We start from the raw sequence: 7,747 nt of genomic DNA on the forward strand, positions 1-7,747 counted from the left end.
TGTTGGACATTTAAGTTGTCTCTAATTTTTTTTTGTTAAATTGTGGTGAACATCTTTGTAAATTTTTTTTCATTTTTATGGCTATTTCCTAAGATTAAAAGCCTACAATTAAATTTTCTGATCATGGAATATATAGAATGTTAAGTCATTTTTATACGTATTACTAAATTTCCCTCAAGAAATGATTTTATTAACTTTTACTAACTTATACCCTTATTAACAGTGTCGTAGTTTTCCTATTCCCTCAAAGCATTAACTTTAAATACTTTCATATTTTCTTTATCAATTCTTAGGCCAATAAAAAATGACGTCTTAATGTTCATTTCTTTAAATACTAATGAGGCTGTGCAGTTTTATATGTTTATTGAAAATGTTCGATTTTACAATTATTCACACTTTGACTTTAAAATTTTTTTATTATTCAAGTTTTCCTTATTGATAAGGGAGCACGCTATTAAGCAAATAATTCTTTATTGAACATATAAGCTCTTTGTTAGTTTCTCCTTTCTATTTTTATGTACATTTTAATGCTTTTATTTCTAATGCAGCCAAATGTCACAATTTTATTTATGTAAACACTAAACATTATTTGTTGTGTTTAAAAATTATTTTCTATTTCCTTGCTACTGTGAATAGGACTTTTGTCCTTTATATTTTTAAGTGATTATATTGGTATGTAAAAAAGGTATTGGTATTTATTTAATTTTAATAAATCCTCTTTTTATTTCTAGATAGTGTTATTTGTGATGTCTTTAAGGAAAGCTAAGAAAATATAAAAGTACTTACTCATATGGAAAATAAGCAGCAAAACCTACCCCATTATTTATGGCTCGATTTCCTAGGCAGATTCTCAAGCTATAATACTCAAGGTGAAACCGAGCATGTGGTTAAAACGTAATACAGAGGGTATTTACCCAACTGTCCATGTGCTTTTCTGAAGATTGCAAGTTCCTCTTGCTCCAAAATTTATAGAACCAACTGCAGTAGCTCTGGATTAAAAATACCCCCCCCCAAATCTGCAGCTACTCCATCCCTGGCCAAAAAAATAAAGCTCACATTCTTATTTTGCAAAAATACAATCACTATATCCTCTCACTAATGATTTGTCCATTGCAGTTCCTTTCCTTTCTAATATTTTATCCCTATCCCTGTTCTATTTTTTTCTGCCTCATTTCTCTCTATTTTTCATTAACTTTCACTTCTTTCAAGCTCTTCTTCATTTTTCCTCTGTCGCTCTTAAAACAGATCTTTTATTTTTCTTAACAATTTATCAGTTTTTTTCCTCTTTTTTATTTCCATGTTAATTATGATGTCACTTGAAAATAATGATTTACTCATCCCTTCTTTCAACACATATTTATTCAGTACCTACTCTAGGCCAGACATTGTTCCTCACACTGGGGATATGTCCCCAGCTACAAAACAAGACAGACAATAACTCTACCCTCACAGCAGAAACAAGATAATGATCAAACCAAACCTTCTACAGTATATCAGTTGGTGATAAGTGTTATGAAGAAAAATCAGCAGAGAAAGAGGATATTGAGTGATGATGGCAAAGAGAGGTTGCAATTTTAGGTAAGGTGGTTCAGGAAGGACGCTCTGATAAAGTGACATTTGAGAAGAGACTTGAAAGAAGGTAGAGAGGGGCTTCCCTGGTGGCGCAGTGGTTAAGAATCTGCCTGCCATTACAGGGGACACGGGTTCGAGCCATGGTCTGGGAAGATCCCACATGCCGCAGAGCAACTAAGCCTGCGAGCCACAACTACTGAAGCCTGTGCACCTAGAGCCTGTGCTCCACAAGAGAAGCCACCGCAATGAGAAGCCCGTGCAACGCAACGAAGAGTAGCCCCTGCTCGCCGCAATTAGAGAAAGCTTGCGTGCAGCAACAAAGAGCCAACGCAGCCAAAAAAAATGGTTTTAATAAATAAATAAATTTATTTTAAAAAAAAGAAAGAAGGTAGGGAGTCCGCCATGCAAATATCTTGATCTGTGTAAGCAATGTTCCAGATAGAACAGCATGTGAAAAGTGCCGCTCTAAATCAGAAATGAGTCTGAAAAGTAAGGAGGCCAGTGTACCTTGTGCAGAGTGAACAAGAGGGAGAGAATTAAGAGATGAGGTCAGAGAAGTAGTAAGGATGGGAATGTGTATAACCTTGTAGACTTTTACCAAAGTATTTAACAGGTTTCAGAAGTCACATGTTCCATTTTGGGGGCTATTCATTTTGATGTATATCACTTTGGCTGATGAACAGAAAGGATATTTTGGTCATTTTTTTTAGTTATGCCAAGGCCAGTTATGCCAATTATTATATTACATCTATAATAATAACTTACTTGAGTTGATAATATTTGACTTAAGACATTTCTCTCAAAACTATGTCCGACATTTCCCCAAATCCATTCTATGACTGTGGAATACCAATCACTATTACACGAAAAAAGGGAATTCTATGGTCAAATGAATTTGGGGAACTATGGATTTAAAAATTAAATTTGTGTGGTTTCTTTGCCACACAAATTCTCAGAATTTTAAAATATATTGAATGTGCTTTACTGAACCACCAAAACAGACACATACCTGCAGCATTTCATAAACTTCTTTGATCAAACAAACAAAAACCCAAAACGTTTTTCTGATGGAGAATGTCTTGGAACTTGCTGAAGCAAAAAATATTTTGGACAGTGTTCTTCCAAACAAGCTCCATTATCTTCCATAAGCCTCAATAATCTGAGGTCAATCTGATTTTTCTTCCTCTGCAAATTCACTTTATTTTCCTGCATGCTTGCTTTCTTGACTATAAAAATTAAAAGTTTTGCCTGATTTTTTCCCCATATCTTCAAAGAAAAGTCTTTCAGTTTGCAGAGCCAGATCTTTACTTCTTCAGAAATATTTTCCTTCTTGAATCTTGCTTATTTTGTTTTTTCATCTTGTTCTGGTTCCTTGTACAAGAGCATGAATTGTCTGCATTTGCCTGATCCCTCATACCCACCCTTCCTTCCCTTTTCATAATCATCTTTTTAACTGGCAGAACCTCGATACCGTTGTAGTGTTGTTCTGATTGTTGTCACTTCTTCTAAAGATTCTAATTCTCTTGGTGAATTATGATTTCCCTTATATGTTTTCATTATTTCATCCAATTCCTTTTGATTTTTTCATTCTCTTAGCCAAAGACTTTCCATAAGTTTCTTTTCTTATACTCTCATATTTAATTTCTTATTTTATACTGTCCATTTTTATTAATACCCATTAAAAATGTTACCTTAAATTTACTTTTCTTTTCTTCCACAAATTCTTTTTTTTTCTATTAAAAAAATTTTTTTTTTGGCCACGTCATGCAGCATGTGGGATCTTAGTTCTCTGACCAGGGATCGAACCCATGCCCCAGACCACCAGGGAAGTCCCCATAAATTATTTTTAAAAGTATGCCCTTTCTCTTGAAAGAGGAGAGGTCATCCAGGATCACTATTTCCCCATTTGCAATGTGTGACTGACACAGGGGATGTGACATCCCAAAGACATTCATAATACCCTTTACCTTGTCTTCCTTCCTAGACTTCCTTGCAGCTGAGTGTGGCCACGTGACACAGTTTCCAGACAATGAAATTCAAGCAAATGTGTGTCTAGGGGAGTAGGGCTTGCTGAAAACTTTTTATATGGAGCATACTAAGTTGGCATGTCCCGTTGACACTTTGTGGCTTCCTGCCTGAAATTCAGATGTGAGGCTTGGAGATCAAATAGCCACCTTGCAACCAGAAGGCGAAAAGCCACACACTAAGTCCCACACTAAGAAGATAGAAAAAGCTTAGATTTTTTATGACATCCCTGAGTATATCACTGAAATAAGTAGATTCATCTTTTTAGATACTGCTAGTCTGTTTCCTCATACACACAGACAAATGTGAGTGGATTTTCCTTTTATACATTTACTTTTTACCAGTTTGCTATGCAAGAGGACGGGCTGTTATATATTCAAAAAAACTGTGTGATGGAGGAGAGTATGGAGAAGGAGTTGGTGCTTTGGGAAGTCCCAGAAAGAGATTTCCATCTCACTGTGATATCTTCCTTCTGTTTGGTAACGACATTGAGCAATGGGACAGCTTTATATATTCAGATGTCTTTTAGCTTAGCCTCCATTCCAGTTCTTTGATGGCTCTGTCTGGCTTTCTTCCCAGGGCTGTTGTCAGAAATGCAGCCATCTGTACAGCTGACTCTCTGCTCCTGGTAGCTCTGTGCCTCCTGGAGCTTTCCAGGGTAGTTGTTGATATTATGGCTCTTTATTGGCAAAGGGGTCTCAAGGAGGCTTGTTTCACATCTGCCCCAAGTCTCTTCCTTGCCTGCAGCCCTTGTCCTTCCAAATGAGGTGGTCCCTGTGATACCAAGCAGGACCCTGTGGGGCTCCTGGGCACAAAAGCCTTTCTGTGTCCCACGTTTCTTGATTACAGGAAATAGGCTTCATTCAGCCTCCATAACCTTCCCTGAGTTCCAAAGGGCAGGTTCAAACAGTTGCTAATTAGGGAAAGGAGGGGATGCGGAGACAAGAGAGGAGCAGTTCAGAAACAATAGTGCATTTCTGCAGTGTCAGTTGTCACTTCTCCTTTTTCATTTCTAATTCTGTTGATTTGAGTCTCCTCCCTTTTTTTTGATGAGTCTGGCTAGTGGTTTATCAATTTTGTTTATCTTCTCAAAGAACCAGCTTTTAATTTTATTGATCTTTGCTATTTCCTTCATTTCTTTTTCATTTATTTCTGATCTGATCTTTATGATTTCTTTCCTTCTGCTAACTTTGAGGTTTTCTTGTTCTTCTTTCTCTAATTGCTTTAGGTGTGAGGTTAGGTTGTTTATTTGAGATTTTTCTTGTTTCTTGAGGTAGGATTGTATTGCTATAAACTTCCCTCTTAGAACTGCTTTTGCTGCATCCCATAGGTTTTGGGTCATCATGTTTTCATTGTCATTTGTTTCTAGGTATTTTTGGACAGCTACATGTAAAAGAATGAAATTAGAACACTTCCTAACACCATAGACAAAGATAAACTCAAAATGGATTAAAGACCTAAATGTAAGGCCAGACACAGTAAAACTCTTAGAGGAAAACATAGGAAGGACACTCTTTGACATAAATCACAGCAAGATCCTTTTTGACCCGCCTCCTAGAGAAAGGGAAATAAAACAAAAATAAACAAATGGGACCTAATGAAACTTAAAAGCTTTTGCACAGCAAAGGAAACCATAAACAAGACAAAAAGACAACCTCAGAATGGGAGAAAATATTTGCAAATGAAGCAATGGACAAAGGATTAATCTCCAAAATTTACAAGCAGCTCATGCAGCTCAATAACCAAAAAAACAAACAACCCAATCCAAAATGGGCAGAAGATCTAAATAGACATTTCTCCAAAGAAGATATACAGATTGCCAACAAACACATGAAAGGATGCTCAACATCACTAATCATTAGAGAAATGGAAATCAAAACTACAATGAGGTATCACCTCACACAGGTCAGAATGGCCATCATCAAAAAATCTACAAACACTAAATGCTGGAGAGGGTGTGGAGAAAAGGGAACCCTCTTGCCCTGTTGGTGGGAATGTAAATTGATACAGCCACTATGGAGAACAGTATGGAGGTTCCTTAACAAACTAAAAATAGAACTACCATATGACCCAGCAATCCCACTACTGGGCATATACCCTGAGAAAACCATAATTCAAAAAGAGTCATGTACCACAGTGTTCATTGCAGCACTATTTACAATAGCCAGGACATGGAAGCAACCTAAGTGTCCACTGACAGATGAATGGATAAAGAAGATGTGGCACATATATACAATGGAATATTACTCAGCCATAAAAAAGAGCGAAACTGAGTTATTTGTAGTGAGGTGGATGGACCTAGAGTCTGTCATACATAGTGAAGTAAGTCAGAAAGAGAAAAATAAATACCGTATGCTAACACATATATATATGGAATCTAAAAAAAAAATGGTTCTGAAGAACCTAGGGGCAGGACAGGAATAAAGACACAGACATAGGAATACACTTGAGGACACGGGGAGGGGTAAGGGTAAGCTGGGACGAAGTGAGAGAGTGGCATGGACATATATACACTACCAAATATAGAATAGCTAGTGGGAAGCAGCCACATAGCACAGGGAGATCAGCTCGGTGCTTTGTGACCACCTAGAGGGGTGGGATAGGGTGGGTGGGAGGGAGATGCAAGAGGGAGGGGATATGGGGATATATGTATATGTGTAACTGATTCACTTTGTTATAAAGCAGAAACTAACACAACATTGTAAAGCAATTATACTCCAATAAAGATGTTAAAAAAAAAAAACAATAGTGCAGCCTTGGGGCAGGGTCCTGGTTCCCCTCAAGTGATATACATAACAATATCTTTGAACTGTTTTGCAGATACTGAAATCCCCACCAGGTGGGAGAAATTAACGGTATGCTCCCCACAAGCACGTAGATCCCAGACCGGTTGGAACCAGAAAGTTGATGATGCTGATGCCCACTTACCACCAACCAGTCAGAAGAAAGTCCACGAGCTGATCACAACCTCTTCGAACCATTACTATAAAACTCCTCACTCTCCCCTCCAGGTCGGGACACACAGTTTTGAGGGCATTAGCCCACTGTGGCCCCCTTTGCCTGGCAAAGCAATAAAACTATTCTTTTCTACTTCACCCAAAACTCTGTCTTCAAGATTTAATTCAGTGTCGGGGTACAGAGGCTGGATTCAGCTTCCACTGTTGCCTTTTTCCATGATGGCCTCTCCACATGACCATAATTCTCTGATGCCTTTTCAGAAGAGAGGTAAGACCAGGGTTAGCACTTTTCTTCAATATGCTGACATGTTCATAATATTTAGAAGAAATTTCTTAAAATTTCAAGTAGGTGAATAGCACCCTTACCTGGTTTCCAGAGATGAAATAGATCCCCTGCCACCCTTTTAACTCCTTTGCTTATTCCATAGGTGGATATTTGGGAAGAAGTAGACACTTTTATTCAAGTCACATCTTAGGCAGAGTTCCCAAAGTTTACTTTAAACTTATGAACACACATAAACATTCAGAAAGGAAATTAAATTTCTCAGTTCCAAATATAAATGTCCTGCTACATATTTGCCACTTAATCTAATGCACCTCAGTCCAATCAGTGAGGTACAGTCTGAAGTGCACTGGTCTGGGACCGGGAGGGTCACTTAACGAAGTTTGTGACCAAGGTAAAGGGATTTAATTTTCAATTTCTCCTTTTCCTCAACTGTAAAAAAAAAAAAATGTTTGGATTAGAGTGAAGTTCTCAACCAAACTATACAGAAGAATAGTAAACTATCCAATATCTGTACTGTGAACCTCAGGAATAAACAAATAGGATACAGGGCAGAAGAGTGGAAGAGGGCATGTTTTCAAGGCATGAAATAGAAGGTACTAAATTAAGGTTCCTTCTAGCTCTGATATTCTGCTACATCATGTGTTTTAGTGTGTGACAAGACATTTCTTGAAATTACCACACTCTCCTCAAAAATGGGTTCCACATTCCCAAGTGGGAAAAGTATATATATATATATTTATACACGCATACCATAGTGGTTATTTATTTTTATATTTTTAGAAAGTTTATGCCTTTGTACAGTTCTCAAATTTTCTACCGAGCCATATATTACATATTTTATAATTAAAAAAAGAAAATGATCATTCTTTCCCCATAATGACATACTCATTTGGTAGGGGGTTGTCCA

Source organism: Balaenoptera acutorostrata, chromosome X (assembly GCF_949987535.1).
Source record: "Balaenoptera acutorostrata chromosome X, mBalAcu1.1, whole genome shotgun sequence".
Lineage (NCBI taxonomy): Eukaryota > Metazoa > Chordata > Mammalia > Artiodactyla > Balaenopteridae > Balaenoptera > Balaenoptera acutorostrata.